General features: G+C 39.1%; 1 pseudogene; it reads left to right on the forward strand.

Annotated features, from left to right (window-relative positions):
- Positions 1-8,424, forward strand: part of LOC102822485 — a 35,903-nt pseudogene extending 27,479 nt beyond the window's left edge.
- The last annotated feature ends 190 nt before the right edge of the window (positions 8,425-8,614 follow it).

The following is an 8,614-nucleotide window of genomic DNA, read 5'->3' on the forward strand; positions in this document are numbered from 1 at the left end:
TCTCAGATTATTTGTTTAGCATACAGATTGAATACATGTGGTGGAAAAATACACCCTGGTGCACACCTTTGCTGATTTTAAATCTTTCGGTATTTCCTTGTTCTAAGAATGATTGCCTCTTTGTCTGTGCACAGGTTCCTCATGAGCACAAATAAGTATTCTGGAATGCACTCTTAATCATAATTTGTCACGATCCACACAGTTGAAAGCCTTTGCATAGTCAATAAAGCACAAATAAACATATTTCTATTCTCTGCTTTCATCCAAGATCCATCTGACAACAGCAATGATATCCCTAGTTTCACATTGTCTTCTGAATCAGGCTTGACTATCTGGCAGCTCAGTGTCGATGTATGGTTGCAGCTGTTTTTGAATTATCTTCAACAAAAGATAATGGACTATGTGGAGATAACATAAAAAATTAAGAGTGGTTGATATCCCAGGAGATTTAAGGGGAAATGTGGGGCAATGAGAAGGAGTGACCACACTGTGAGCAGGCCTTACCTTTTGAGTAGATACAAGTTTTCATTCTTACAAATACTCCACCCCAACTCACATATGCCTTAGCTATTTTTATTTCATTTATTGTTTCATTCCTTTGGCTCTGAAGATATCTACATTCAGCTTCCATTAGTGAACATTTTGGTTACCAGTTAAACCAGTATACAAAAGCAAAATACTATCAGAAATGGGGTGTGGTCATCAGTTTTATAGATCAATTTGGCTAGTTTATAGAATAAAAAGAAAAAAACAAACTCACGGACCTTGTCAATTTTTATTTAAGGTGCACCTGACCTCAGCCATGGTATTTTCAGTAACCTCATATGCATGTAAAAGCTGGACAGTGAATACAGAAGACCATAGAAGAATTGATGCTTTTGAGTTATGGTATTGAAGGAGAATATTGAAATTGCCATGGCTGCCAAAAGAACAAACAGATGTGTGTTGGAAGAAGTGCAGCCAGAGTGCTCCTTGGAGGCCAGGATGGCCAAACTTCGTGTCTCATACTTTGTACACATTGTCAGGAGGGACCAGTCACTGGAGGATATGATGTTTGGTAAGGTGGAGGGTCAGAGAAAAAGAGGAAGACCCTCAGTGAGATGGATTGGCAAAATGGCAACATCAATGGGGTCAGGCGTAGCAACAATTGTGAGGTTGGCCCAGGACCAGACAGTGTTTCATTCTGGCGTGCATAGGGTCACTATGAGTCGGTACCAACTTTATGGCACCTAACAACAACAACCCTGTACCCTATACGACAGACTGGAACTGCCCCATAGGATTTCCAAGGTTGTAAATCTTAACAGAAGCAGATTGCCACATCTTTTTTGAGTGGAGTGACTGGTGTGTTCGAACTGTCAACTTTTCAGTTAGCAGCCAGGCTTTTAAACCACTGCATCACCAAGGTTCCTTTTGGCTAGGCTATGTTGGCACTGTGGGTTAATGTGCTGGACTGCAAGGTTGCTTTGAACCACAAGGTCAGCTGTTCAAACTCACCAGATGTTCCTTGGAAACCCTATACAGGGTTGCTATGAGTCAGAACTAACTCGACAGCACTTAACAACAAATAACAATGTTGTCATTAGGTACTGTCAAGTAGGTTCTGTCTGACTCATAACAACTCATAGCATAATGGAATGAAACACTGCTCGGTCCTGACCCATCCTCACAATTGTTGTTATGTTTGAGCCCATTGGTATTCCATCAATTCCTGGAGACATGTTTTTCACCAATGCCTTCAGTGCCACTTGGACTGCTTCCTTCAATATTATCAATTCTTGATCAGATGCTGTCTCTGGAAATTATTGAGCATTGACCATTTCTTTTGGGTACAATGATCCTGTGTATTTCTTCCATCTTCTTTAGATGCTTCCTTCATCATTCAATATTTTGCCCATAGAATCCTTGAGGCTTGAATTTTTTCTTCAGTGCCTTGGTAGCACTGTAGAATAAGCACAGAACTTTTTTACCACAAGGTCTATAGTTCAAACCCACCAACTAATCTGTGGGAAAGAGAGGAGGCTTTCTGCTCCTATAAAGATTTACAGCCTCAGAAACCCTATAAGAGGTTGCTATGACTTGGAATCAATTCAATGGTAGTGGATGGGTAAGGGAGATGTTCCTAGATAATCTGGATATAATCAGTGGAAAGACCTTCTGAGCACAAATGAGGTTATTCTGAAGAAGGAATCCCTCTATAGATAACAGTTCCAGCTTATGCCAAGAGTTCCAGTCTGTCTTTCCTGAATGTCTACCATACAAATTTTGAACTTGCCTTGCTATTCTTCACTATCATGTAATTATTTGCAGTAAATCCCTAAATATAGCTCTCCTACTGGTTCTGTTTCTTTGTTTGAATTCTGAATAATACATGGAGGCGCTGCAGGGGAAACTTGCACAGAGGAGCAAAGGATGAGGAGCATGTAGCAAAGGGAATGCTGGCAGAATTGATTCAACAGTTCTAACCCAAGGCAACCCTTGTTTGGGGAATGTAAAAAGGGGATAAGGACATGCTGAGATATATGCTAGAGCAGAATGTGTTCTCAGTAAAAGTGGGGAGACACTATACCACAAGCTTCCTCTTCTTCAGAAACTTTAATTATTAGCAGTGGGGATGGCACTCCATTTGGCTTTCAAATGGAGCATGGCATCTGCCGATTGTATGAACGTTATTCTTCTGAACAGCATAAACTCACTTTGGTTTCTTTGTGCATTTCTATTCTTTCTTTCAGCCAGAAAGGCAGATGCACACCTCTACAACTTCCAGACTCATCTTCAAACTCAAACACAACAAGGGGTGGGGGGGAGGAATAGAGAAAGACATGGCTTCCTTCTATATCTGAAGTATTTCCCCAAATAACATTAATAATTCTAATGAATTTTCTAGGAGCTAGTAGAAGTACTGGAGTCCTGGTGTGGCGCTGTGGGTTAATGCGCCAGACTGCAATGCCGTTTGAACTGCAAGATCGGCGGTTCAAGCTCACATGCTGCTCCTTGGAAACCCTGTATAGGGTCACTATGGGTCGGAATCGACTCGACAGCACTTAACAACAACAACAACAGTAGAAGTATTGGTGTGGCACACTAGGTTAATGCTCTGAACTGCAAAGTCAGTTTGAACTCAAGGTCAGTGGTTCAAGCTCACCAGCTGCTCCTTGGAAACCCTATTCAGGGTCACTATGAATTGGAACTGACTCTACAGCGCTTGACAACAACAAAATAGGTATTCTAAACTGTTAATTTGAGTAATTCATAAGCAAATATATAATATCAGGTAGGAGATCCTGAGTGGTGCAAACAGTTAACTTTCTTGGCTGCTAAAAGTTAGAGGTTCAAGTCTACCCAGAGGCATCTCAAAAGAAAGAACTGGAGATCTACTTCCAAAATATCAGGCACAGTTCCACTCTGTTATACATGGGTTGGAGTCAAATTGATGTCACCTGGTAAGTGTAGGGCAAATAGGACATTTGGATAAATACACATTTACGCAAACCAGCTAGTATTAAGATGGCAATGTAGATATGCTTTGGAAGAAAGAATAATTCTAAAATGGTACAGCCTCCAAGGAACTCTAAGGTAACTCCGTGAATGTGATAAAATACAAAAATAAACAAAACTTTGCTGTGTTAGGTGCCATCACATCATTTGTGACTCAGAGCAACTCTGTACAACTGAACAAAACACTGCCCAATCCTGCACCATCTTCACAATGCTTGCTAGATTTTAGCCCATCAATCCATCTGCTTGAGGATCTTCCTTCTTTTTAACTGACCCTTGAACTTTGCCAAGCATGGTGCACTTCTCCAGGAACTGGTCCTTCCTGAAAACATGCCCAAAGTACATGAGACAAAGTCTCTCCATCCTCACTTCTAAGGAGCATTCTGGTTGTACTTTTTTCAAGACAAATTTTTTTTGTTCTTCTGGCAAACTATGGTTTACTTAATATTCTCCATCAATATAATAATTCAAGGTTATGGATTCTTCTTCAGTTTTCCTTAGTTATTGCCCAACACTCACATCATAATCCATATTGAAGATGGTAGTACTTATCTTCATCAGCAAGTTCTTTGCTTTCAGCAAGCAATTATTAATGAGTCTTCCTCCAATTCCCATTTTTCACAAAGTTATCCATGGTTTGTTATGATCCACACAATCGAATGCCTTTGCATAGTTAATGAAAGAAAGGCACACTTCTCCCTGGTATTTTCATTGCTTTTATCCAAGTTTCATCTGATATCTGCTAAAATATTCCTTGTTCCACATCCTCTTCTGAACCCAGCTCGAATTTCTGGCATTCATGATTGTTGCATAAATTTGAAAATAGCCATATGAACTGTCTTCTTTGTAGATGTATGGATATTGTTCTATCTCTGACAGCATTGTACTTCAAGATAGATCATGAAATGTTCCTTTTATCACTATGATGCTATCCCCCTTCAATTTGTTACTCTTGGCATAATAGACCATATGATTGTCTCTCACAAAATGACCAGTAAGAGCCCATTTCACCTCACTGGTACCTAGGATATCAATCTTTCTGAGTTTCATTGTATTTTGACTACTTTCAATTTTCCTGGAATTCATAGATCCCATGTTATGATTATTAATGGATGCTTACAATTGTTTTTTGTGGCTAATCCCTTACAAATAGATAAACTCCTCCTTCCTAGTGTGTCTTGATCTGGAAGCTCCCCTTAATTTGTCCACCAAAGATGACCCTGCTGGTATTTGATGTATCAGTGGCACAGCTTCTGACATCACAGCAACACACAAGCCACCTCGATATGATGAACTAACAGACATGTGATGGAACAAAAACCTAAAGATCCAAAATTCCACAGTCCTAACACTGTACTAAGAAATTGATTAACAAATGGATGATAACAATGTGAAGAATAGATTGGAATTTGCAACATAGAAATTACATGAAAAAAAAGCTGAAATAAACGAAAGTCTTTACTGTGTCACAAAGTTTCTTCTGAAAAGAATAAATTAGTGTTAAACACAATACCATAGATGGAGTTCAAAATCATTATGCTGAGTGTAAAAAGTCGTACACACTCAAAAAAGTGTACACTGCGTGGTTCCTTTTACATAAAGTTAGTATTGTTAAGTGCATTTGAGTCAATTCCAACTCATAGTGACTCTGTATAAGGGTTCCAAGGAGCAGCTGGTGGGTTTGAACCACTGACCTTTCAATTAACAGTCCTTTACTTATCCTATGGTGCCACACCAGGACTCTGCATAAAGTTATAGATAGAACAGGGGAAATTATCTATGGTAGAAATTCACCATAACAGTGGTTAGCTTTGGGGGAAGGGAAGAGGACTGACTGGAAGGGAGAAGGGACTTTCTATGGTATTAGTTATCAGGAAAATACAAAGTAAATGCAAATGAAAACCACAGTAGATTATTGGAATCAGAAAACACATCAGTACAAACTGTTGCTCTGGGGATGGGAGGACTGACTGGCAGTCTCAGATTATGTGAGAGTGTGTGCGTGCGTGCATGTGTGTGTGCGTACAAATGGAGAAGACAGAAAAGGGAAATATGACAGAGAGTCCCACCCTGTGGTCAATGGACAGTAGTATCTTTTTGTTCGTTGGACTAATAAAATAATAATCTTTCATATTTGATTATAATAGTGCTTATAATTTTTAAAGGTTTTCATAGCGGTTATCTCATTTGAGCTTCATAACAATCCTGTGAGATAAATAACATAAGCACTCCACGGTACAGATGAGGATAATGAGACTCAAAATTAAGGTCACGAAGAGTCTTAACAAGTATCAGGATCAGTGAATACTTCAAGTCTAGATTTCCAAAGTGTCAGACAGGTATCTTTTTGTAGTCATCAGATATTCAGTTTAGAGATTTAAATCCCAGCACTGTTGGTCATATCTGCTCAAAACCACACATAATAAGAAAACCTAACAATACAAAATGAAGAAACATGAATCAGACTTTTGGTCAGCTCTGCAGTCCAAAGGAACAAGAGTAGATTTATTCAATTCACAAACTTCCCTTTTGTGAGGCCAGCTTCCACCCTCATCCACTCCCAATGCAGGGGACCCTGTTCTCTGGAAGCTCAGAGTCACATGGTTGGTAGACATGCCAGTGTGAGACACTGCTTTGATACCTGGGTTCAGGCAGGTTTAGCTCCAGACCTACAGAACCTACAAAGTCACCAAACCAACATTTAACAAGTCACTGTGCCCCCCAGATTCCCTATAGTCCTAACAGACACTGAAATTCCTCTATAAAAGGAAACCACAAACTACTTCTGCATTGAGTGCTCTGAAAGGAACTTCATTTAGGGCCAGGAACTCCTCTGTCACACCCCTCCCACAGCCACCTGGTAAGCTGCTTGGCTTGCAGGAGCTCCCCAGAGTTTTCTCTTCTCCTGTTTTTGGTTTGTTTGGGTTTTTTTTCCTTTTGTTATTTCCTGTTTTGTTTATTCTTTCTCCTCCTTCTTCTTCTCTTTCCATTCTTGTCAAATTTTATCCTTTCTATCTGCACTTTTGTTTTTTGTTTTTTTTCTTTTGTCTCTCAGTTCCCCTTTTCTTTTTTTACCCCATGTAATCTTTCTTTATTACTTTCTTTTCTCATATCCCCTGCCCCTGGTTTTTCTCAGTGCTTAGATGTTCCTTTTATTTTCTCTCTTATTTTTTTCTTTTATAGCTCCATTTTCCTGTAACTTTTTTCTCTTTTTAGTTATTGTATTCTTTTTGTTCTGGCTGCTACCTGTTTTTATTTCTTCTCCTTTATTATTTTTTCTTTTCATTGTTGGTTACTTGTTTGTTTACTCTGGTTTTTCCCCTGCTATGTGTATGTATGTAGTAGAGGGAGGAAGTGTTCTTCCAGCTGATAGGAGACAGCAACCTCACCTATACAGCTCAGTCACAACCATACCATTTGCAGTTCCACCCACTGGGCAAGAGCCAATACCAGCCCCTATACCACCTGATCAACAATAAACAGCAGCCAATGCTAGCCAAACCCAGCCTAAATGGAGTTGCATAAACAGCCAACAAAGAACAGTACCCGGCTTCCATTATCTGACTACACCCATAGGCGACAGCTGGTGAAAGTCTAAGAACAAATCACCATACAATCATCAATTAAATAAAATTTCACAAACTCCACAATGTCCAAGAGACAACAGGAAATTCTGGCTCACACTAAGAAACAAGCGATAATGTCTCAAATAAATAACCAAGACACACAGCCAGAAAATAATTCGAAGGAAGAAAAAGTAATGGGACTAACAGAAAAAGAATTTTTTTAAATGATATTTAGGTACTTCCAAAGGAATGACAGAAAGATGGAGAGATGCACGGAGAACACAGAAAAACATTTTAGAAGAATTTAGGAAAACACTACAAGAACAAACACACAAATAAATGCAAATTTTGAAAGAATACAAAACTTGCAATTAGAAATCCAGAAGATTCCAGAAACAGACAATACATTGAAAGGGCAAAGGAGTAGATTCCAAGCAATGGAAGCCCAAATTAGTGAGCTTGAAGATAAATCTCTCAATACTAGTGTGCTAAAAGAATGATTAGAAAAATAAAAGATCCAAAGAAATCATAAGAGTTATTATGTGGGATACTCTGAAAAGGAATAATTTGCAAGTGACTGGAATTCCAGAACAGAAAGAGACAATAAAAAGCAGAGAAAATTGTCAAATAGTTGTTAGACAAGATTCATTCCCCAGCCCCAGGGGCAGTGTGATGCCGAGCCAGGCGGGCTAGCTCAGTAGAGCTGAGGCAGCGGAACGTTCCACAGCAGGCATGAACTGTGGAACAACTGTGCAGTGAGCAGCTGCCCCAAACAGGCATTAGCAAGTTTCAGCAGGAACATGGTTCAGATTCGTTTCTTGCAGAACATAAGCTACTAGGAAATATTAAAAATGTGGCCAAAACAGCTAACAAGGACCATTTGGTTACAGCCTATAACCATCTTTTGGAAACTAAACATTTCAAAAGTACTGAAAGTATAAGGAGGGTGTCACAGCAGGTGAAAAAATGTAAAGATTAATGATGACAAACCTAAAGAAACCAAATCAGAAGAGGATCTTGAAGAGGATCCAGCAAAATATACAAAATATATTCTTAAAAAGGGAGACAAAACCAACTTTCCTAAACAGGGAGATGTTGTTCACTGTTGGTACACAGGAACACTACAGGATGGAACTGTTTTTGATACTAATATTCAAACAAGCTCCAAGATGAAGAAAAATGCCAAATCTTTAAGATTTAAGTTTGGAGTTGGCAAAGTCCTCAGAGGATGGGATAAAGCATTCTTGACTATAAGGGAGAAAAGGCGTAACTAGAGATTGAACCATAAGGACAGCCTGGTGCCAAAATTACACCAAATGCAAAACTCACTTTCGAAGTAGAATTAGTGGATACTGATTGAAATGGCAATAGTTTGAGGTCTAAAGACAACAAGGTCAGTTTAAACTTGAAGAAACTTATGTAATTATTTTTGTTTTCTTTACATTGAGATGTAATCCATACCGAAGGCTGTGCTCTTTGATCTTCATCAGCAAATGTTTTAAGTCCTCTTCATTTTCAGCAAGCAAGGTTGTATCATCTGCATATTGCAG

The sequence above is a fragment of the Chrysochloris asiatica genome, unplaced genomic scaffold (assembly GCF_000296735.1).
Source record: "Chrysochloris asiatica unplaced genomic scaffold, ChrAsi1.0 scaffold00004, whole genome shotgun sequence".
Classification (NCBI taxonomy): Eukaryota; Metazoa; Chordata; class Mammalia; order Afrosoricida; family Chrysochloridae; genus Chrysochloris; species Chrysochloris asiatica.